We start from the raw sequence: 25919 nt of genomic DNA, 5'->3' as shown, positions 1-25919 counted from the left end.
ACTGTTTAATGCACACAATACCTCGTTAGAAAGATCTATCCGAGGAATATAACTTTTGAATGAACAAAATTGGTTTATGACCCACGTTCATCCCAGTTTTCCAAAAAAAATTACGTTTAGGGCCTCAAAACGGCTCTCGAAGTTCAGGACCCGAAAAACTGCCAAAAATAGTAAATTGTGCTACAATTAAGGAAACTGAAAAATTGAATGAGACAGTTGTGGGGGTCCAATTGGGATCCTCGGGTGGCCACCAATATCCACCTCAATCATTCCTCCCCCCTTAGGAATCAATGGTCCCCATTCCATTGAGTACCTCCATGAGATGGGGAAACTTCTGCTGAACTTGGTCCCTGGTGAGCTATTCTGCAATCTCTGATGTATCTAGTAATAGTGGGAAGCATGGTCAAGGGTGGTCCACATTGAACACTCAGTGAAAGCCAAGGAATGGGGGAATGTTGTGCTCCAAATCATTGTTTCCCACAGCCGTATTAATGTTGTAAGGACCATATCGGAGTGATTTGAGCTTCCGATGGGCTCTTGTAAGGTGTTCTTTCTGCAGACGCAACCAGACTTTGTCGCCCATCAGAAACTTGTGTGACACCTGATGTTGATCATGTCACTTCTTGTACTTGGCATTTTCCAAAATGGAGCAGTGATTTATCGGCCCATTGTGTAGAGGTGCTCTGGGAGTCAGCTCGAACGAATGCTTGACCTCACGATTCAACGGTACCCCTGTGGGTGAGGAGAAGATGTTCATGTATTATTTCATGATCGTATCCACCTGCTTCTACTACATGGAGGAACCCTTCCCGAGTGCCATGGATGTGGCTACGATCTTCCCCTTATTTTGAGATCTAACCAGAAAGAAAATAAATTTCCTAGTCTAGGAGATGATCTTACTGCCTTTCTCAGTAGAGATCAAAGAAGTGGCGGTAGGTGGGGCTACCTCTGGTATCCTGTGTAACGAATTACCCAAATAAATAAAAATAGCACGAGGCCTTGACTCATACACAACATGTCGCTTCCACAAGTATGGCTGGCCTAATAATACATCACAAATGTTACACAAAATATTGTCACTATGACTTTCTGTAGTCAATGTGAGTCTATCACCACTCATACTGTCCTTCTTTGCAAGTCTCAAACCTCAGCTCTTCATGTCAAGCTTTAAAAATGAGATAAAGTCCTTGAAAATCAACAAAACTCTGGTTCCGCACTTTCTCTTACCACTACCTGCAGTCCCGCACCCCTTGGTCATGTTACCTACGGACCTGCCCGCTCTGTCTCTAAAGGAGTGGGTGCGGACCCCTGTAAAAGTCAAAAAGGCGCAAGTTTATTCTTAAAAACTCACTTTGGGTTAATTATGGACGCTTCTAGAAGGAATCTTGACGTGGTTGGTTCGCTCCTAGGTGGTTCATGCCTCCCATAACTAAAGGAGCTAACCCCTTGATGAGAGGAGCTTATCCCTTTGAAGGAGGGCTTTATCCCTTTGAAGGTGGACCTAGTAACTTCCCTCCTCTGCACTATAAACTAAGGCATTGGGCTAGTTGCTAGAGAGGTTGAAAGCTAAACATTTTTTAGGGTAAATGTTGTTGGAATTGAGACTTCCTAGTTAAGCTTGAGAGGAGAGATTACATGCCTTTTGGCTTCTTTGGGAAAAGAGTGAAACTTGTCAAAGTAGAGGAGATTCTTGCTGGACCCTAGCAGGAGCTTGTACAGCATCAAGGCACCAAGGTTGTAAAGTTCTTCTTTGATTAAAGTTAATACAATCAGATTCATTTTTCTCAATAAATTGTCTTATATGGTTTATTTCATGAATTCCTTGATCATCATGATAAATATGATTTATTATATTGGCTATGCAGGTGCTATTTAATATGTGTGCTTGTTTGTGTTTGTAGATTCTTTAGAAGGGAGCTCATTTGGATCAACGGAGCGTGGCTTCCAAAAACTAGCATTGGACCCGAGGTAGGCCTAAAACATCTACTAGCCTTTATTTATAAATCGCATATTTAGGGAAAGATAGAATTTGTTTGGTTTTCTTGTCGCCAGATATCCATAGATACTAGGGAGGTTGGTCTTGTCCGCAAGAACGACTTATCCGGCCGAAAAAATAGCGACTCCACTGGGGACTTGAATTTTTGGTTTTTTCCTTTGCTTTTACTTTGACTTGAGAAACTGTTTCTCTATTTCTAGTTTTTGCTTGCTGTGTGGGATTGGGTAGGTTCTGTAGATCTTGAATGATTTTTTGTTTTTCACGCTTTTGGAAGAGGATCGCACCCTCTGTTTGTAACACAGTGCATACATCCCCGCACTTTTTCTTTACACACAGAGCGGTACCGCACCTGGGTATACTGGGGGCCTGCGACCCTGTCAAAATATTGAAAAACTTGAAATATTTTCATTCAGTCAGCTTAGGATTTGTTTATGTGTTTTTAACCTCTACCCATATCTACACGTGTCTTGTCAGAAACTTTTCGTAGGTTAATTCCATTGGCATTTAGGTTTTAGGTGAAATTTCTAGAAGCCTTGTCTGCCTGGCTTGATTTTTGTTTGGTCTTTGTAGTAACTCAGAGCTTAGAAGCCTTAGAAACCTCAGATCACCCTGGTTTTTGTTGATCTTCTTATGAGTCTAACCGATTTGTAAAATCTGCCTTTGTTGAGAAATACATCTTGTTTTTCTCTTTGCGAAGCTTCGAAAGAACTTGTGTTGAAAGTTTTGGATTTCATTTTTTAAAAAAGAAAACAAAAGCTGGTTGTTTTTTTATTAATTTGTGATTCTGGACAAATTAGTCCTTAGTTTGCTCATAACTAAGTAAAACATCCTTGAAAAGAAATCTTGTAAGCGTTTAATTCAATTAGCTTTTTAGAATTTATAGATCTCAAGATTAGATTTTTCAATAGTTTTGGGTGTTTTATAAAATTTTAAAAAAAAATATCTCCTTTGAAAAAGTTTGATTTTGTAGTATTTGAGTGTTTGAAAAGAAAGGGAAATTTTCGTGAGCATAACTAGTTGTCTCGTTTTTCAGTTTATTGGAAAAGATAAAAAGTTCTTTTTATTTGTTTGTTAAGGAAAGATTTGTTTTTTCAAGCATTTGCATTCTCAACTCTTTCTTTAGCTAGAAATTCATTGAAGAAAAAGGATTGTTTTTTATCTTAAGTGCATTTTTAGTGATTTGGAGTCGAGTCTTCACACCTTAAAGTTTCATCTCTGCACCTTTTGACTTAAGAAAAAACTAATAAAAATAACGCTTAAAGTAAAATCTATCTAGCAATCTTTTTATTTCTAGGGCTCTTTATCACCAACATAGCTTAGGCTAGTATCTTGGAGTAGGGAGTAATTAACTCTCCAAGATAGTAAAACAAACAAGTAGATGTATCTTGCGGTAGGAGATAAATTCCAATTGTTACATCTATGCTCTAGGAAGCTCCTCTTAAAGGAGTCAAGCACGAGATCGTGTCCGAACTAGTGGGGTAATCAATCCTTCCTCATTGGGAACGATACAAGATATACACGTATTAAAAATGGTAAACCTCGGATTAACCATTTTCGAGGAGCCTGGGGTCACTTGTTGGTAAACCTTAGATTATGTCAAGGAGCCTTCAAGGGGATTGAGCTTGCTACTCTGCCCTTGCGTGTGTATCGGATCACAGTCTGTTCCCCTAGGTATATTTGTTTCTGTTGGTAACCATAGTGACCATAATCTATAGGATTCTTTCCTAAGGTGACGGTGGAGGGAAGATCCCACTGTACCTGGAGCAGACGTCGGCTAGACTCACTTGGATTTTCTGGGGGGTTCTCTTCACTCGAGACGGTTTAGTGGAGAAACTTGTGCTAGTCTATTCATTAAGTAGGTTGTCGGGGTAATTGTTCCAACTGCCATTTCTGTATTGAATTCTGCGACATTGGATTTCATCACCAACTAGTGTTTTCGGTACAGAAAGTTACTGTTTGTGTGTGGTTTGACCTCCTAGATTCTTTAGCCGTGTGATTCAAAATTGTTTGGTTCTTTAGAGACTTTAGGTGGTTTTCATTGAGATTTTTCTTTGTTTGCGTGTGAAGTAGTTAAAATATTTAATCATCGCTGAATTACCGAGGAAGTCCCGTAGACTTCTGGGCCAACCTCTTGAGTTTTCACCGAGCCAGCTTGAAGGGCTACGAGCCCTTGTAACTCCTAGTGACAGTAGAGTTGGGTCACCTGAAGAAGGAGAGTCTTCTTTACTTGTACATCCTGATTATCAAGTGCAAGCACCAGAGTATATTTTAGAACCTGTTTCTTTTTCCGAAGTTACTGGTAGTTTTTCTTCTACTAGTGAATTAGCCGAGGAACCTGAATATCTGAACCTAAAACTGAACTTGCTGCTACTCCAACATCAGGATTTGCTTCTCCAACTTCCAATGGTCCTGGTTCACCCAGGGTAGAAAGATTCATTACCCAAAATCTTCCTTCTGGACTTATTGCTATTAAGGAACTTGTTACTCTGGAAGAAGGTATATCTATCCCTGAAAATCAACCAGCTATAGAACTTAGGGAGCATGAATCGATCTTTTACGGTCCACCTGGGAGGGACGCTTGGTATCTTTCATTGACCAATTTTTTGGTAAATCAGGAGAGGATCCATCGAACCATGTGATGACTTATCACCTTTGGTGTGCATCTAACTCCATTTTAGATGATTCAATTCGTTTACGTCTTTTTCAACGCACTCTAATTGGTCTTGCAACCAAATGGTACATTGAGTTACCACGAGCCACTTTTTATAATTTTAGTCAGTTAGCTACTTTGTTTTTAACTCATTTTCAGTTGCCAGTCGGATATGACAATGGCACGGAATTATTAACTTCATTAAAATAGTCAACGTCCACTTACATTTCAGATCACATTCATGAATGGAGACGTCGACGGCGTTTAGTGAAAGTTTTTATTCCGGATCAGATCTTAGCAGAATAGTTTGTTAAATCTTTATTACCTAAAATCATTGAGGATGTAGCTAAGGCAGGAGTCATTACTGAAGAGCAAATAATTTCTCAAGCTCAGTACCTTGACCTCGTTTATATGCAGTCGGGTACGTTACACGAGAAAATCCCCGATCTTCCTAAACAAAATCAAATAACTGCAGCTCCTTCAGGGTCTCATGCTGCTGATGGTATGATTGGTACAGTTAATACCAAAAGTAAGAAGAAATCTTCCAAGAATTCTTCTCCTATCATAACTTTACCAGATTCTCCGACAGGAGACTCTTCCGTGAAAATTTCTGCCAATATTCATGTTGTAGAGTCATCTACAGCCAAATCAAAATCCAGCGGTAAAAAGAAAGGGAAGAAGAAAAATAAAACAGATAAAAATTCGAAAGAGAAACCAGAAAAAATGGAATCTACTGATGAGAAACGTAAACCTCGTTATCCTTGTCTCATTTGTGACGAAGAGCATTTTACAAGAGAGTGCCCTCATCACGCTGAGGTTGCGAAAATCGTCAAAGGTTCTCAAACGCCTGTTGTTTTGGAGTATCCTTTTCCTAGTCAAGACAGTAAGATGATAGGTTCTTCCTCAAATGCCTCAGAAAAACCCATAATGATGATGTCCCATGTTAGGATTGCGACACGATCGCAAGATTATGGAAGTAAAAGTCCTTTTGGTGGTAAGGAAGCAGAATCTTTTAATTCGAACCCATCAACTTCAACTCCTGGTTCCAATCCGCTACAGATCGAGAAACCTACCCAGACTTAGTAATAAAACTGCCCACCAAGGGTATACTTCGAAAGTCAGCTTTCAATCCACATGCGAGAGCTGCTCAGAACTATAACATTGTTGAAGATTTGGCTATTTCACCTTCAGCAATGTCGGCTTTGGAGGTGCTGTAATCATGTCCAGCACAGCGTAGATTGCTATTGTCGGCTATAGGAGCTATTGATATTCAGGACTCGTACCTTATAATTTTCGATCTAGAAAATAGTACACCTCGCTTACCTTATCAAATGGCTTTCCAGATTCCAGTGTTAGTCAAAAATAGACCTTGCTATAGGACTGTGATTGATGAGGGAGCCTCAACGTGTATTATGTCGATCCAGTGTTGGAGATCGCTTGGTTCTCCTACACTTAATCAATCCCTGACGATTCTAAAGGCCTTTGATGGCCTTGGGTTCCATCATTTTGGCATTCTACAAGATTTACCTATAGGGGTTGAAGGCAAAACTGTTAATCTAGATGTGGAGGTGGTTGATGCCCCTCTAGATTACAACTTTCTCTTGGGTCATAGTTGGTCTTACGCTATGACAGTTGTTGTGTCATTGGTATTTCGGCTTATAAAGTTTCCTCATAATGGAAAGATCGTAACTATAGACCAGCTAACTTACTTTTCATCCGACCCAGCCTCTTCTGAAAGTATCCAGCATGTCGGCAAAACAACTATTCCTTATAAGGATGTTGGAGTAGGACTAGTTAAAGATTCTGGTTTACTAGGAACTTTTTCCTTTCCTCCTCCCAACGTATCGCCTTCTACTGCAACCATTCATATGATTTCATCAGGCACTATTGTTTATGATGATCCTTGGATCGTACCTTCCGAATCTGAGATAGATTCATTTGGTGATGTTATGCCTTTGAGTCCATATGAAATTACGTATCATGCCATACAGTCGTTTTCCGACCCTTCTTCAACCAAAATTGACTTAATGAATGTAGTCCATGAAGAATCACTTTCAACATCAAACTCAGATTCAATGACATTTTCCGAACTTGTTCATACTGATGAGCAAATTCGTGAAATCTTGTCTGTTGATGATTCACCATGGGAAGATCTTCATCATAGATCTTCGTTTTTACCTGAGATTGATCACTTTGAAAATGATTTTTCATCTATTTTTACAACTGATTATGTCAAGGAACCTCAGAATCCATTGCAAAATCCTGATTCTAAGTTAAATTTGGGAAATATTTCTCGAACTATTCCTATTGACATTTCGGTTAAGCCTGGAATTGTTGAAAACATTCTTATAGGTGCCACTTGTACGGAAGATGAAATTCAAACATATAAGGCCCTATTTCAAGAATTCTGCGACGTGTTTTGCCTGGTAATATGAGGAAATGCCAGGAATTGACCCAGCAATTGTTGTTCATGAAATCAAATCTTACCCGGATGCTAAATCTGTCCGGCAACGTTTGCGTCAGATCCACCCGCAAAAAGCTGCTGCTATTAAAGCAGAAGTTGAAAAGTTACTTAAAGCAGGTTTCATTTATCTAATTCCCTTAACAGATTGGGTATCAAATATTGTTCTCGTTAACAAAAAGCAAGAACAATAAGAATATGTATCGATTATAGGGATATAAATCGAGCCTGTCCAAAAGACAATTACCCAACTCCCTATATTGATCAAATCATTGATGATTGTGCCAGCAGTGAAATATTCTCCTTCATGGATGGTTTTTCCGGTTATAATCAAATAAATATTCTACCTGCTGATCAACCAAAAACGGCTTTCGTTTGTCCATGGGGAACATTTGCTTATTGCAAATTACCTTTTGGGCTCAAGAACGCCGGTGCAACTTTTCAAAGAGCCATGTCTTACGCATTTCATGACATCAAGCACATTGCGCAACCCTATCTCGATGATTTACCTGCTCATTCCTTACATCGAGCCAATCATCTCATCCATTTACGAGCAATCTTTATGAGGTGTAGGCATTGTCGAATTAGGTTAAATCCACATAAGTGTGTTTTCTGTATAGAAACAGGTCGGTTACTGGGATTTGTTGTTTCGAAAGCCGGCATTCGCATCGATCCCTCAAAGGTTGAAGCTATTGTCAAATTTCCTCCTCCTTCGAGTCTTCGCCAACTCCAAAGTTTGCAAGGGAAAGCAAACTTTTTACGTCAATTCATTCCTAACTACGCCGATATCACAAAGGGTTTTACCAGGTTGTTAAAACAAAATACTCCATTCTTTTGGGATGAGATAGCTGACAAATCTTTTGATGCATTAAAACACGCGTTGACCCATACACCGTTATTGCATCCTCCCAACTACAACCAAGACTACTTCTTATATCTCATCGCCTCGCATTCCACCATCGGAATGGTACTAGTTCAGGAAGATGAATTCGGTAGTGAACATGTGATATATTACCTTAGTCGCACTTTGAATCCAACTAAGCTAAAATATTCACATGTGGAGAAATTAGCCCTGGCAGCTGTTTAAGTTGTCCAACGTTTTCGTCATTACATTTTACTACGCAAAACTACTGTAATTTCTGATTGCAACCCTATGATCTATATTTTGACCAAACAATTGCTAGGGGGAAAGTACTCCAAATGGATTGTGATCCTGCAGGAGTTTGACTTGGAATTTGAAAAATCTAAGTCAAAGAAATCTTTAGTTTTTGCGGAGTTAATGTGTGACTTCCCGCGTGTTGACACTGAAACTGTGGCGGAAGAGCCCATTGCCGACGAATCCTTGTTTCTAATCAGCACTTTAGATCCCTGGTATGGAGATATCATAGTTTATCTCCAAACCTAATTCCTTCAGCTTGAAATTTCAAGATCTCAGCGTCGGAAAATACGATTCCAATCCCAACAATTCAAAATTATTGGAGATACACTTTATCGTCGTGGGGCGGACTCTGTTTTCCGATGTTGTTTAATTCATGAGGAAGCTGAAAGGGTTCTAAATGACTGTCACTCTGGAGCATGTGGCGGTCATATGTCTGGGTTTGCCACAGCCCAAAAGATATTGCGCGCTGGCTATTTCTGGCCGTCTTTGTTTAAAGATTGTATTCACGCAGTCCGAAAATGCCACAACTGCCAAATTTTTGATCGAAAGATGCGCACTCCACCTGCTCCTCTCCACCCTATAATTGTCGTCGGTCCTTTTGAAAAATGGGGTATCGATTATATTACATGTAACCCTCACTCGGCCGGGGGGCATGCGTATATCATCCTTGCGGTAGATTATTTTACCAAGTGGGCCGAGACGATGACTACATTTGCGGCAGACGGAAAAACTGTTGTGATCTTCGTTTTCAATCATATAATTGCTAGGTTTGGTGTTCCAAAAACGATTATCACTGATCATGGGTATCATTTTCGAAATATTATGATGACTGAACTAACAGACCAACTTGGTCTGCGTCACGATAGTTCAACTCCATATTATCCACAGGCCAATGGTCTGGTTGAAGCCATCAACAAAGTTCTAGTCATCATGATCCGACGAATCATTGGGATTCATAGGTAGAATTGGCATAACATGCTACTTTCAGTGCTTTTGGCATATTGAACCTCAGTAAAAATATCAACCGATTTCACTCCTTTCCAACTAGTTTACGGTTTGGAAGCTTTGTTACCCATTGAATGCGAAATCCCGTCATTGCAAATGGCCATAGAATTACTTCCAACCACTTCCGAAGAGGAAAAACATTTGTTGTACTTGGCTCAGCTAGATGAGAATCGACGTGATGCTGCATTAGCAATCGAAACTCATGCCAAACGTATTAAATCTTAGTATGATCGAAATGTTACACCTCGTAATTTTTCGGAAGGAGACCTAGTCTTACTATACGATCAAGCAAATGATAAATTAGGCGCTGGAAAATTCGTACCCATGTGGCATGGTCCTTATGTTGTTAAGCGAAATCTGGCAAAAGGGGCCTATGAATTGGTAGACTTTGACGGGGTCTCTTTAGGTAAGCCCAGAAATGGTCTTTACTTGAAGAGATATTATGCTTAAATCTGGGTGTGGAGATTTTTAGTTAGGTGAGTTTTCTTTCTAGCTGGTGTGTTTTAGATTAAAAAGTGTGCTTAGTTTAGAGAGTGTTTTTGTCATTATTCTTGCTTATCTTGATTTTACTCTTGATATTGCAGATGTCGATGTCTCTCCAAACATACATTGGTTTTGCTGATGGTGATTGTCGTAATACACGGAACATTTCTTCCGCAGCTTGGGTTATTTATTCACCCTCTGATGAGTTGGTATCTATGCATGGGGTAAGCCTCGGTCAAGCAACGAACAACATTGCAGAGTATAGTGCAGTGATTGAGTTATTATCTGAATCCATCTCATTTGGGATTCGGAGTTTGATTGTGAGGTTAGATTCTAAACTCGTTGTGTTACAGCTTAATAGAGTGTATGCCATTAGAAATCCAGTGTTATTGAGATTATTTTTGAGAGTTCGTCTCTTGGAACGTGAATTTGACTATATTGAATATCAACATATTCCAAGATATTTAAATACATTAGCAGATGCAATTGCTTCTCGAATGTTAAGTAGATATTTGCAGTAATCAAGCAAGGAAGTTTAAAAACATTCCATAACATATTTTACAAGAATAGTCGGTAATAGTGATATAGCATAGCATAGAAGTATTTCAAATATACATCATCTTCGATCATAGGTTGAAAAACACCTTATGATCGGAAAAATGATAGTACAAAAAACAAAAATGTCATATGAGTCTACAACAGGCGATCATCCTATCGCTGGTGATGATCACGATAAGAAACCACTGTACGGGCCACCCTACAAAGGAACCTCTTGAAAGGTCTTGGGACCCCAATCACATAGCGTTGTAGCCTAAGAGGAATGTCATCTATGCTGGTCTCTGGAATGTCTGCTGTCAAACGCTCTAGATGGTTTTCCAATTCGGCCAAGGTCTCTGTAGATTCGTCCCATGGGGCTGGTGCTGCTGCAGCTGGTTGTTTCCTCTCATAGGGCTGGAGAGTGGCTGGTCGTCGTGGACCTACATCTGCATTTGAAACTTTTTACTATCAATTTTGGGACGATTTAAAAACAAAAAAAAATTAAATTAGAAAATGTTGAAAATGATTTTACCTGAGTCATCCCATTGCTCTCCTGGTGGAAGATCCATGTCTGGGTCACCACGATAATCCATCACAGCGTAAAGAAAATCTTGAATAACAAAAACTTGGTTCTCCAACCAATGAAAATACTCAGGAGGAAATCGAACAACTTCTAAACCCTCCTCAGGATGACGGGCCATAACTGCAACCCAACGCATCAGTTTGGGCTCTCGAGGAAGTCCAGCTCCAATAAAAAGATGTTGTGGGACCAACATGGGGACCCTCTCTAGACCAAAGCTCACAACCAAGAAACCATATCCAAAGTTTTTCAGTTGTCCGTTCTTTTCTCTAGTCGGTTGGCCTTTTACATTAGCCAACACAGCTTTGCACCAATTGAAGATGGTGCCCCGAAAGCAGTCTACTGCCATCCGCATTTGGGATCCAGTGGCCATATGTAGTGCTGCGCTTCCGCAGAGCCTAGTGACAGTAAATGCAATCACTTTGAGTTCAGGACGGGAGATGGTTTTGATATCAATCCCTTTGTCCTTGGTTTGGTTGTTACAAAACTCTAGCCGGAGGCTATCGACAGACTGGCCACCTGGCCTAGCCCCGAATAGAGTCAATTGTTCACCTCTCTTAGGCAAACCAGTCAAAAATTAAATGTCTTCCGGCTCCATTTCGAGCTGGTGGCCACCAATAAAGAAACACTGGTCCTGTACATTCCACCTGTCTACCAGCCACTGCAAAAAGTCCACCTGGGCCCTCATGCCAGGTATGGCCCAGAATTTGAATAAACCGCATGCCTTCAATGCATCAATCGAAGGTTGATGATTAATCGCGGCGAGGTCCACATCCTCGTGCTCCCATTCCCACCAGTCAAGCATGATGTATACCCTACATTCAATAAAAAGGCGGATTAGAATATTTTAAATCAAAATTTTTGGGCGGAATTTGAAAAATTTAAGTTTGAAAACCTATGCTGCGGGGACCGCACCCTCTATGTTAGAGACAGTGCGTAGGTCCGCACTCTGGCTATACAGCAGGTGCGGGCCCCTGACTTTTTTCTGCATGCGAAAAAGTCGGGGTCCGCAGGTTTCCTATGCTGCGCCTGCGGACCCCCACGCACGGTCTTTTAACCTAAATATTTCCTAAAAATCAAAATAAAACCCTAAAAACAAATTTCAAACGGATGAAATACAAGAGTAAGATGATGTGGATTACCTGGAGGTGACGGTGTTCGATTCCAACGGACGGATTTTCCGCAATCTTCACGGGAAGTTTCTTACCAAAAGCTCTCTTTTCTCACTCTGAAGTCAAACGGTAAAAATGAATTTACAAAAGCCCTTTTTATAAGCTTTTTTGAATAAATGAATTTTTAATTTGTTTATTTTTCACTTTAAAGAGGTAACTTTTGAAGCATTTTTATTTATTTTAAATAGGTATGAGTAATGTTTGAGTTTTTGTGCAGGATAACGGATTTTTCAGGCAAAATTGATCATTTTTGACAAAAAACATTAGAGTCACCTTTAAGCTCTTTTCTGACTCCTAAAATATGAAAAGATTGCCGAGTTTTTCTTTTTAAGCTCGTTAAAACAGAATTAAAAAGACAGTGCACTTACAGCCCTTTTCTGACCGTAAAAACATGAAAAGATTGCTGGATTTTTGTCGTTCCAAATTCGATATTGTTTATAAAACGACGTGTCATTGATCACTTTTTTACTTTTTTCAGATCAAAGGCACTAATTATGAAAAGTACTCCTTGATCATAATGGTCAAGCAATTCTCTCAAGTATTATTTTATACTTTTTCGGGCTTGGGAGACACAAATTTACGAAAAATGACAACCATGGAGTTTTCTTAAGTTTTTTCAGACTCCCTAAAATTGAAAAACATCGAGTTTCTCCTATATTGGACTCGTTAAAATTTAACAGTAAAGGACCTGTTCAATTACAGACAGGAACAGACCACTCCTTCTTAGGGTTCGAATTTAAACTATGTTGGACTCATCTGAAGGATGAGCTTATAATCAAGCAAATGTTATCCTCCTCAAGCTTGTCAAAAATAAAGAGGTACTTGCCAGAAATGGTTGGGGAAAAGAGAGAAAAATGAACCTGTTTGTCATACTTTGTGTCTCAGAAAACATATAACCACTCTTGAACACGACACTTTTTATTCACCTGGGTTGGGAAATCCTTTGCCTAACAGTTAATCAAACCATATTGAAAGTCTTCAGCCAGTTTCTGGGTATTAGCTTTGGGTCAATTGTCACCAAACCATCTGCAGTGTCATTATGTGTTCAAGAGGTCAGTGCAAATCAACCATTCATCTGCAAAATATCTGTCATCCATCTTGACCATCCCTGAGTCAGTCCTTGCAACTATATTTCTTCAAACTTGATCTATGATTTCGTGTTGTGGGCTTGCCTACGACGGATCGCTTTCTATCGACTTCAGCTCATTATCTAGAAAGATTATCTAGAAATCGTCAGTACCTTGGGATCTGCATGCCTCAATGGCATGTTTCTCGCCTTCGACGATAGGTTACATCATTGACCTTCGATCAAAGGATTCCGTGACATGTTCGACATCAACACATCTATTCACATTTCATGGATTGTACTAAGTACTTTGAGAGCCATTGACATTAATGGTGGTTTCTCTCACACTTGTTAACAGTTTACATCATTGACTGGTAATCAAGCGGTTTCTACCATGTTCGACTTCAACACATTCATTCACATGGATAGAATCGTACTATTTCGGGAAGTAGAAATCAAGACCCTAGATCTAGTTTCCACCATCCAGGCTGCGAGGAATTTTGTATTCATTATACAGTGGACTATTCATAAACAGATGGTTGTGTCCATATTGTTTCTACATGTGTCTATACTTGTGATGTACTTCAAGATCATTCCTATATCAGAGCAGTTTAGTTAGTTTTATAGTCAGTTTTGATCTGAGTATGGGAATGCCTACCTCAGCGATGATATGATCTCATATATATATTTTGTATTGAATTTTTTTACATGTTCCAACCAGGCTCTCCACAAGATGATCCTCGAAATGATAAAGTACTTCACTCTTCTTAGATGATAAATGAAATCCTCATCTACTATAGACTTCGCACTTTAGGGGGCAATCTGTTACACAAAATATTGTCACTATGACTTTTTGCAGTCAATGTGAGTCTATCACTACTCATACTGTCCTCCTTTGCAAGTCTCAAACCTCAGCTCTTCATGTCAAGCTTTAAAAATGAGAGAAAGTCCTTGAAAATCAACAAAACTCTGGTTCCGCACTTTCTCTTACCACTACCTGCGGTCCCGCACCCCTTGGTCATGTTACCTATGGACCTGCCCGCTCTGTCTCTAAAGGAGTGGGTGCGGACCCCTGTAAAAGTCAAAAAGGCACAAGTTTATTCTTAAAAACTAACTTTGGGTTAATTCTGGATGCTTCTAGAAGGAATCTTGACGTGGTTGGTTCGCTCCTAGGTGGTTCATGCATCCCATAACTAAAGGAGCTAACCCCTTGATGAGAGGAGCTTATCCCTTTGAAGGAGGGCTTTATCCCTTTGAAGGTGGACCTAGTAACTTCCCTCCTCTGCACTATAAATTAAGGCATTGGGATGGTTGCTAGAGAGGTTGAGAGCTGAACATTTTTTAGGGTAAATGATGTTGGAATTGAGACTTCCTAGTTAAGCTTGAGAGGAGAGATTACATACCTTTTGGCTTCTTTGGGAAGAGAGTGAAACTTGTCAAAGTAGAGGAGATTCTTGTTGGACCCTGGGAGGAGCTTGTACAGCATCAAGGCACCAAGGTTGTAAAGTTCTTCTTTAATTAAAGTTAATACAATCAGATTCATTTTTCTCAATAAATTGTCTTATATGGTTTATTTCATGAATTCCTTGATCATCATGATAAATATGCTTTATTATATTGGCTATGCAGGTACTATTTAATATGTGTGCTTGTTTGTCTTTGCAGATTCTTTAGAAGGGAGCTCATTTGGATCAACGGAGCATGGCTTCCACAAACTAGCACTGGACCCGAGCTAGGCCTAAAACATCTACTAGCCTTTATTTATAAATCGCATATTTAGAGAAAGATAGAATTTGTTTGGTTTACTTGTCGCTAGATATCCATAGATACTAGGGAGGTCGGTCTTGTTCGCAAGAACGACTTATCCGGCCGACAAAAAACATCAAGAGGTGCAACATCACACAATACCTCATCTGTGAAGGGCTTGATGTTGTAGGGAAGGCGGCAATGCTGGTGGACTCAGAGATCTCGTCCTTCATGAAGCCACCCGATGTTGTATGGTTGCAGGTGTGGTATGATCAATAGGCCCAGATGCTTCACGACCTATGTTGAAATGAGGTTCTTTTGGTTGCCACTGTCAACAATGAATTGCAGCGACGAACCCTTCACCCACATTTGTGAGTGGAAAAGACGCTCTCCCTCCTCTAGATCTTTGAGCTCATTCTTCTGGATCTTGGTGATGGAAATAGTGGCACTGGGTTCCTCATCAATGATCTGCTTCCCTTTTCCATTCCTCTTTTCGGGTTCTGAATCAAGGTCGGAACATGCATCTGATTCTAAAGCCTTCAACTCGGCCACCAACAACTACTTGGCCTAACACTCACTTGTGTTATGAGTGGGGCTCTTATGGAACTCACACCACTTTCATGTGTCCTTCTTTGACTTCATGGTGTTGTTCTTTTCTTGCAACTTTGACGGGTTGTCTTGGGTCACACCATCTTGGCTTTGTCCTTAGTTCTGCAGTTTGGGGAAGCCTTTCCCTTGCTTCACATTCGTGGATCCAAAGTCTTGCTTCTTCTGTTTAAACTTCTACTCGATCTTGACAGTGTATCAGTATAACATGCCAAGCAATGATATGTCCATGAACTTCATCTCGTCCTAGATGTACCTATGTAGGAAGCTACGGTATTTGAGTGCCAAATGCCACTCAGAATCCTTGTACCCAACTTTGTGCAAAGGGTATGAAAAATATTGGTAAATTCGGCACATCTTGGTCCCTTCCCTGCCGTAGCGTGGTCCACTTTATCTGTTTATTCTCACAGCTTCCGACAGGGTAGTACTGCTCCTTGATGACATCCTGGAATGAATTCCAAGTTGGCGTGGCTGAAAATAGTGAGGGCGTACTTTCATCCTTCTGCTCGTAGTAGGTTTCCCATCAATCCTTGACGTGGGGGGCGGCTTTGAGAAGAGAGAAAGTAATCTTTTCCCTGCTGGAAAATTCATGAACATAAAAATACCCTTCTAACATATTTAACCATTTATCAATGGCATCTGCATCTATCTGACCCTCGAATATGGGGATGTCAAAGTTAACTTGTACCTTAACCGATGTGGCATTTCCAAAGTAGCTGCTAGATGCATCGCCCCTGGGTAGCCGTTGAAGGATCTGGGAAAAGTTGTCCATCATCGTGTTCCTTTGTCACTCAAGGGCTTCTTCAAGCAAGATTTTGATAGGATCTCGTGCCCCCTCATCTTTCTTTTCATCCGCCATGGGAGGCTGTCAGGATTTGTGACACTGGTCTTGCGAAGGTTCAACCAGTTCAAGCCCTAACTCCTTATATCCCAACCTCGTTGGGGACATGCAAAGAAAAACAGAGAACGGGTAGACCGCTCTGATACCACTGATCTGGATTTAAATAGGAACGCAACAAATTATAGAGATAATCATAGATACAGAGATGCAACAAAAATAATACTTCATTTCATTAATGTAAAATATTGAAATATGCTTACAAACAAAAATGGAAACCAACTAGCTCGGACGATGGTAACTTATCTATGAGAAGAGATGTGGCGGCTACATGCCTCTGAACTGTGTTAAAATGAGGCTCGAAGGCCTATTTATTGTTGAGAAACAATGGAAAACCCTAAACATCCAAAAATCTAACCCTAGGAGATGAAGCACCAAACTATGGGCCCCGTTTTGGTAAATTAGTACATCAACTTCCCGGGGTCATAACTTTGGCATACGATCTTCGTTTGATGCGCACAATACCTCGTTAGAAAGATCTATCTGATGACTACAACTTTTGAATGACCAACATCAATTTATGACCCATGTTGGTCCCTGTTTTCCCAAAAAACGTCTTTTAGGGCCTCAAAACGGCTCTGGAAGTTCACGACCTGAAAAAAACTGCCAAAAATAGTAAATTGTGATACAATTAAGGAAACTGAAAAAATGAACAAGATAGTTGTGGGGGTCCAAGTGGGATCGGCGGGTGGCCACCAACATCCACCTGGATCACAGTACTCAAATGGTTTCTGTAGTGCTTGATATCAACTTATTTATTTGTTTGAAGCATATATGTTCCATCAAGGTTAGGGTGAACGCCTTGGGCTTGGGGGCATATCACTCATTTACGCTACCCATCCTATTCTGTGATGGAGTATTTCACTATATTATGTACCTTGAAGACTACTTTGAGCACTTTACTTTGTGTCCAATGGCTTTATGATGTATATTGTGACACGGATCCACATTGTATTTTCTTGTGGAAATATTTATTTGTTGATGGCATGGATTCACAATGTATTCATTTCTGGCCATGTCTTTTCATTTCATTTCATGGCCATAATGTATTGTGCTAGAAACCATGCTTTGTTATTTTTAGAAAATTTAATTGTATTTGGATTCCTTCATTAAATTATCGACCATTATTTGTAACCTTGTGAAACATAAACACAATATGTGTAGGAACTAGCAACTAAGACTTAATTTCAACTAATTAAGAAAATATAGTGCAGAGATCAAGCAGGTCAATGATTTATGAATGTATCAAACTATATATCTAACTTGAGCATGAAATTATACTACTATAATTCGTGTGAAGAAATATTTTTAAACTCATGAGAACTTATCTTGACCTCTGGAGTTCATCTTCAGCATTCAAGACAAAAGGAAATTCATTACAAAAAAATAAATATACCACACTTACATCAAATGAAACACTGACTATGAAATCAAATTGCATGGATTAAAAGTCACCATGTTCTCGTGGAGTGAGCTATGTCTCCTAAGAATTCATGATAGCAAACTAAACTATAACATCATAAACTTAAATCAAACTATATGAAGATAAAGTTAAGAAGTTTTGTTTATTCCAACATAATATGGACATATGCTCCAAGACCCTCCCTTTGAAATTGAGAAGGCACTCTTATTCATACAAGAAAAATTAACATAACCAATAATAAATTCAAAAACATGAATCTCTCCTTTATCCATAAATTCCTCATGTGGTTACAATCAATCGCTAATAACTAGAAAGTAATATATCTAAAGATCTTTCCATAAATCTCTCTAAAATATTTGATACCATATCTTCCATGATTCTTCTCCATCCAAAAATTACTTGAGTTATATTCCCAAATCTTCCTCAAATCTTTGAGAGTTGAAGGGGAAATTCAAATTTTGGGCTAAGCGGTAAAAATATGCATTGCTACAAAACCTGCATTTTTTATAGTCATCACCAAACTCTTCCAACTTTAAAATATAAGTGAAAACATGTTATTTTTCTAATATTTAATCATAAATTCAAAATACTAAAATAAATGCATTTGAAAATATAAAACCTAATCCCGCATATATGATTAAAATGGTCTTAATTCAAGGTTACAAACAAGCAGAAAATGGTTAAAAATCAAGGAAAAGGTTTGTAAAAATATGCCATTTTGGTGGCCTAACATTCCCCCCAACTGAAAATGTTGCACACCTCATCCTACCTTTATTTTAATTCTCTTGAAATGTGTGAATGAATCTTCTATATCTAAAAAGTATCTTAGTAGCATTTGAGTTTCATATGGTTGGTTCCTATGTGGAAACCACAAGTTTGTGAGTGTTGGTCCTTATGTGGCAGCACTGCACCTTTTACTCTTCTATTTGTTGCAACATATAATCTCATGCTTGAAAAACAAGCCCATGTACATGCATTTATAACCCAATAGTTTGTGCAAATAGACATAAAAATAATATACAAAGCTGCTGGAAAATACAGTCTCATCATTATTTGAATGTACCCATCCATAGGAAGAATATGTTAAGACATACCAAACCTTGAATAAAATTTATGAATTCACCCAATTCTAGAAACTAACTTCCTGTAGCAGACTTGTCTAGTAATCATCTCTCAAACTGAAAATCAATTTTGCATGGAATATGGTAAGGTTATTTCCATTACCATTATGTATATGCTCGCAACAATTCTCATCCTACAGAGGCACAAATCTGCAAAAAAAAATGAGAAATGGTTATTAGGTGACGACGACCAATTTTTTGAAAAATGTGAACTAGAACTACTTGAAATTTATCGTATTTATTCATCATACAATGATGCATTTATGCTTCAAATTTCATGGCCAGCGGGTTCACAATTTCAAAGATATTGTCAAATCAATTTCCACCCCATTTCATCTTCTATGTTGGCCAAGTTGCAAAAACTCATTTTAAATCCAAATAGAGTGTTTAAAAAAGAAGACAGTGTATTTTTACCTTCTTTACCATAATGTACCTTCATATTTTCATGTTGATGAAGAAAAGAGGTTGTTATGCAAATATATTGAATTCTAGTTTTGTTTGTGCACAATGGTGAAAAGTAGAAATCTGCCTTAAAAACTTCTTCATATATTTCACAAATGTGAATTTTCTGATCATTTTTCCCATGCCTTACTCAAATGGTTATATTATGTACAAAACCCATCTCTCATAATTTTTTAATTTAATCTCATATGTTTGCAAATAATGTGAAAAAAATGTCCTGGAAAATTGTTTTCACTTTTCTAACATTGTTAGCTATAAGAATTTTAGTAGCTACAGAAACCTGCTTTTGAATTTACTTTGAACACTTTACCTTGAATGCCCAATTTTAATTTGTTGTGATACAAGAGGCACCAAAGCATGTATTTTACATGTAAAACATCCTCTAACCACCAAATTTGAATATGAAACTATGCTCATATACAAACCAATGAAGTGCTAAATTGCCTATATCAATAGCAAATTTGTGTAGAAGCAACTTCATCAAAATGATTTGCAGCTCTAGTATGGTTATTGGATAGATGTGATCAAATAGATAAAAAATTTCATAACATTCCTCTCTTATACAAAAATGTATGTGGAAACCTTCATGCATTTAAAAGATAGCCCATAGACTTTGAAGAGCTTTGAAATCTACAACGTTCAAGACAACATTGTCTTCTTTGTGAGTTTTCTTTTTGGAAATTCTAATCTATAAAATATTCATAAGATTGCAATCCTATAATAAATGTTCTTCTTTCCTTTTCCTATGATTTTCATCTTTGGCCCATTAGCTGGATACCAATTTTTCAAAAAAAAATACACATATTCCTCTTAGATTAGCAGAACCCATAATCCCTGTGATCGGGAAATAATTGAAAAAAAATCCATTGTTCATTCAAGGTTGGCCACATGTGTCTTTAATGCTCACCTAAAAACTTGGTTTCTCTTTGCACAATTCTTTAAACCAATACAATCATACACCCTTCAAATAAACATTTCTCACATTTTTCAAACATGTAAATGAAAGGAATAACCACTACAGGAACTGAAAAATTGTTTACTTTTCATTTGACCATGTTCTTTCAAGCACCTTGTTTGAGTTATATGGGCATGAAATAGGAGCCAAACCATGTCCTAGACGTGTAGAACAACTTTCAAGTAGTAAATTTGAATTTGAAGACCTGGTACTGCTATGTAAATTATGGTAACAACAAGAAGTCAGTTGGGAAAATCGTGTTTATCACCATCATTTTAAGGGTATAAATTATAAGAGAAAGGAATATGGGGTTAAAAAGGTAGCATGAGGTCATAATAAATGGCCTAGATTAGAAGCCCTCCCCCACTAACTAAAGTTGTTTTTATCCTCATAAAAATTTGGCAAAGAGGGAAAGGCATGTGAGGATATCCAAAAAGAGCATATAAGCATGGGAATTTTTGAAGTGCATTTCTTTTTGAATTCAAGAAACTCTCGCTTATATATTAGAATAAAACATAACTGCACTTGCTTGAGAATTCCATGAAATATGCGTCTGAAAGATCTTCTGATAAAGGAGGAATTTTATAGTCACTACTATTGGATCATGGATATTCAAGTAAAATATTTGGATCTGAATTATGTTGCTTTCTTCCTCTTGAATGGAGGAATAGAGGGTCAAATTTGAAACCTGAACCTTTGCACCTTTTTATTTCTAAAAATAATCGACTGGAGCTAAACTTTTTATTTGGAAAAATATCTAAGAGCTATGAACTGTTGTTAGTGATATGAAACCATAAGGTCTTCAATTGTATCCGAACATGTGGTACAATTATATCTATGTGAATGAATGTGTTGAAGTCGAACAAGGGAAGAATTCATTGGATTATCAATCATTAATAAATAGTGTTAACCAACGTGAGACAACTCACCATTAATGAAAATGAGCATCAAGCTACCACAGTACATCATGACATGTACGAATAGATGTGTTGAAGTTGATTCACCTGTAGAATCTATCAATCAGGAGATATTGATGAATTCACACTATTAACAGTGAGGAAGCCTAGCATTGACGTATGCAAGTCTTAAGGAACTATAAGATATCTCTAATCTGGATATGGATAAGGTTTTGATATCGATGGGACAATATTTTTTGGAAGGAGGGCCTTAAGGAATCCCACATCTTCCAACTCAAGCATAGAAAAAAATGATTTGAAGAATCATAGATGAAAAATTTTCACTATCAAGCAAGAATTTATTTGGCAAAGGAGAAGTACATAGAGGTGACTCAACATGTAAGTGAGATGAGTAACTTTATTCATGAGTTAGGGGTAGATGAAGTAGGAAGTTATGAAAAGCTTGTGAAGGAAAAAATGGGTTAAGGTCATATTTTGGTAGTAATAGTATAGTGAAAAGCTTAAAATTCACTACATAAATAAATATAAATTTGAACTTCAACATGGGTGGGTTGTTAGGCTCAAAATATGGTAATATTAATAGTCAAACCATGGTGAATAAGTAGGATGAATGATGGATATCTTGAGAATACCTTATTTGTAGCAATGATATGGTGGATGTGCCAATGGAGCTTAACATATCCTTGATACTAGTCTTCATGTGGTCTTAGTATCATCCTTCATTTTGATTGGTTTATATCCATGTTGGAATGTAATAACCCCGATCACATTTCCCACTTATTTTAAGAACTGTAAATTTAATGGGTTGAGTTTGGGACACGGATTCGAGAGCTGAGGTGGAGGTGGAATATTACTTGGGATGTTGACTAGCTTGGTGGAAACCATGGAGGCTGACAGGTGTGCACAAGGGATAAGCAGCATAAACAATAGATGTAAATGAGGACAAAGAACACGCTTCTTTGTAATTGCAGGCGAGTAAACAAGGAAAGAAAAGTAATAGAGATATGGCCACACAGTAAGGTACAAATTGGTGACAAGGAACACGTAGATATCATTGGTCACCTGTGGTAATAGTTGATAACCGAAAGGAAAAAAAATCTAGGAGGCAGGGGCGCAACTGGCAGGTCTCACAGGTTGGAGAAATCCTAGCCAAGCAAGCAGAAAATGAGTGATGGGAACACAACACAATAGTGGATCAAACACATGAAACCTACCATGCTCCTCTTTTGGAATCAATAGTCACAGTCCAAAAGGGGGAGCATGGTCTCATTTTGGAATAATTTTGAGGTATGCATTTTGAGGAGGCTAAGGACATCCCAAGCATTTGGGCATTGTTCAGAAGAGCGGCAAGGCCATGGACTTCATCATCGACCACTACAAATCCTTCCTCTTCCTCCAGAAATGTTATTGCAAGGCCAGGATACTCCAAAAGGAAATTTGTGGAGTGGATAATTTCTTTGCACAATGCAATTATAGACACCAAACTTATATCCCACTTGGTTGTCAATTTCCACTCTCACATCACGCTTTCTGTTGGTATTCAAGAGAAACCATACAAAGCATTTCAAAATGCTTTGTTTCGTTTGAGTGATGTAGCACCACGGCTAATAAGGAGAAAGAGAAGGGAGGATATAGATGAGGGAGAAGACATTTGGTATTTTGGTTGACGAAGAGCACAATTTGGAGTGTAGAAGAGCTCAATTAGTGACCTACTCAATCATTTCATGCATTGTTGGAGTGAGCAATGGAAAGGAGCTTTCCCACGTATTTTCTTTGTAGTGGATCCAAGCAAGCTTTGACTCTATCGAGTAAGTAGTCACAAGTGTAGAGGAACCATTTCAAGGTCTGAAGGAAATTTGGAGAAACAATAGTGAGAAGAAGGAAATTAAGCATAACAGTTTAGGGGAACCAGTGAACAAGGTTTCCTTGCTTCACCAACGATAGAGGGTTATTGACTTCATTTTTAGTTGTTGGTAGAGGTGATAGACCTTTGAAATTCCTTCTGCATAACCTCATTGTTGTGATTTAGTTGGTGGGTGGAGGAGGTTGGACCTCTAGAGTCCCTGTTCTAACTAGCAATATTGGGTTAATCCCCTGAGAAAATTCTCCCCTTCAAGCTCTAGAATCTAGCTCAAGGATGATTGGCTGCAAGAAATACCACTATGCAGCCCAATCTATTATTGGGTGGAGAGTTGTATTCCCTGACTCAGTTTCCCATTCTACACTTCAGGATAAGTATTTACCCCTTTTTTTAACATATGCCATCAATTTCTTATTGTTTTTATTAGCCTAATTTTCTGCTCACTAAATGCTTAAACATGGTTTCTCATATGGTTAATATGGCTTTAAGTTGATAGTTTTCAGGTTGATGTTGAGAGTATGAAGGATTTCTATGTCATGTTACAGAGTTATTTATTTGTCTTAAAGATGTGGTGCACAACACTTTATGTGGGTGGTTTAATATGGTTGAAACTTGAACTAACTTTTAATGTTGTATTATTGAATGAATCACTTGAATTTTTCATGAATACGAGTATTAATGCTCTAGTTTCTTGCAGTTGAACGAGTTTCCCATATTACTAGGATGCCAAATAATGGGAAGTGGAAGGATTCCAGCAAATCTTACTTGCTAAATTAACAATATGTCTCTAATTATGTGATTTTCACTACTTACATAAAATTATCATGACTCTTGTTAGCATCAACACAAGGTAGGACCTATTGTTTCAAGGGTAGAGATATGTCGATGTGACCATTACCCATGAGGAGTTTGAATACTAATAAGTATTGTAGAATACATGTACAATGAATAAATGGTTGTTGAAATTTTCCTTAATACTTCAATTGCTTGTATATTGTGTGTGTGATGAAAATATGTTGAGGAACTAGTTACAAAACTATTACTCATCCCTATGTGTGAATCACTATCATGGCTTGTTGAATTAAATCTGAAATTTTGGGCTAAAAAGTGCTAAAAAATGAGTTGATTGCCATGTATATAACTATGTTCCTCCACAATTGAAACAACACAATATAAACCTAAGAATTGAAATCAAGAACCATATGTGTGTATGGACTATTGGGTCTAGTTAAACCCAATAATTTAATGTGGATATGGCACTATTCAAGATAGGAAGGTTTTCATTAATATATCACTATGTGGTAGAAGGTAATGTTGCAGTCCATAACTCATATCCCTATTTAATAAGGATGCTCTGGTGTGAAATATCACATGTTGTGTTTACACTGTTAAAAGAATAGGAATCATAATTAAGAAACTACCTTTAATGCATATGTCACATAAATGCATCCCATCTATTAAGAGGTTGAACATATTGTATATGTAGTTATTCCTTGGTTATGGGGAAAATATATATATGAGTGTGTGTGTGGGGTTCTAGTAATTGTTCTTGAACACTTACATGAAATCCAAATAATTCCAATGATCCCATAAGAAGTATGAGTAGCTCATATTGCACGCAGTTATGAAAGGAAATATCTTACTGGGAAAAATGTCATATGTACAGTAGTCCTTACAACTCTTTACATGAATTCTATAGTGCACAGGAAGCATGAAATGTGTAATAAACCCCATTGTGTGTGTGTGTGTGTGTGTGTATAATTGCGGGTTGAATAGGTACATTTTATATTCATTTACTAGAGTTAACACAGAAATAAATAACCCCTGTCGGGTGTCATACCTAGCATACCACGTGGATACCTGATATAAGTAACCCACAGACATTTAGAAAATTTATAAATTAAATAGGTTGAAATGGTTGTAAGGCTGGATAAGTTACAGTGTAAAGTAATGAGGGATATGGTTGGCATGGAGAGTAAGTTAAATGTTGTAGAGACCAGCCTGGTCATAAAATCTCAACATCGCCCAATAGTAACCTACAAGCCTGAGTGTATTCTATAGTTCTGACGCTGGAACTGTGTACTGAGTATGTTCATGTATGGGAAAACACACCCAAATTCTCTACATATGGTGATATACACACACACACACATATATATGCACATTACTCTAAGCAGATCCAAGAGAACTCAACTATTCATGGACTAAATTCATAGTGAAGGCCCAAGATCCATTTCATTATGCACTCTGGAAACAGGGTTGCGCTCACACAAGAGGTTAGGCCCTTTGTAATGTTTCCCTCGGTCGCATGGAAATCATGTGACCTAGAGGTATTAGGAGCTAACACCAAGTCATCAAAAGGTTAAGAATTTGGTTATATAGTGAATTGATAAGCGACAAAACCCTCATTGGGAGGGGCTTATCCCTCATAATACATATTGCAAAGAAGGAAGGGCATATGGCAGAAGTGACTTGGTGTTGGTATGTATCGAGTGTGTATAGATATCCACTGTGATGTCTGCAATAAAATCTTGATCGTCATGTTCACATCCCCTTGCTATCATCAGATTAACAGATGGGTTGTGTAGACTTGGACTATATGAATGTTCATAATGTCTACATGAAATTATATATAGATATGTATATGGTAAGTGGATACCACGAAGGCCAATTTACAGGTGGAAAGGAGTATATATATATGTGTAGGTTGAGCACATTTTATAACTATAGTTGAATGCCATTAGTTACGAAGAAGCTTCATCAAGGGGTCACCTTTATGATGTGAATGACATGTACACCTTAGTGGTAGGAGTTAGGACCT

This window comes from Pinus tabuliformis, chromosome 3_2 (assembly GCF_031772625.1).
Source record: "Pinus tabuliformis cultivar Carrire ecotype Pingquan chromosome 3_2, CPIR1, whole genome shotgun sequence".
NCBI lineage: Eukaryota > Viridiplantae > Streptophyta > Pinopsida > Pinales > Pinaceae > Pinus > Pinus tabuliformis.
Note: the sequence above shows the minus strand (reverse complement) of the source record.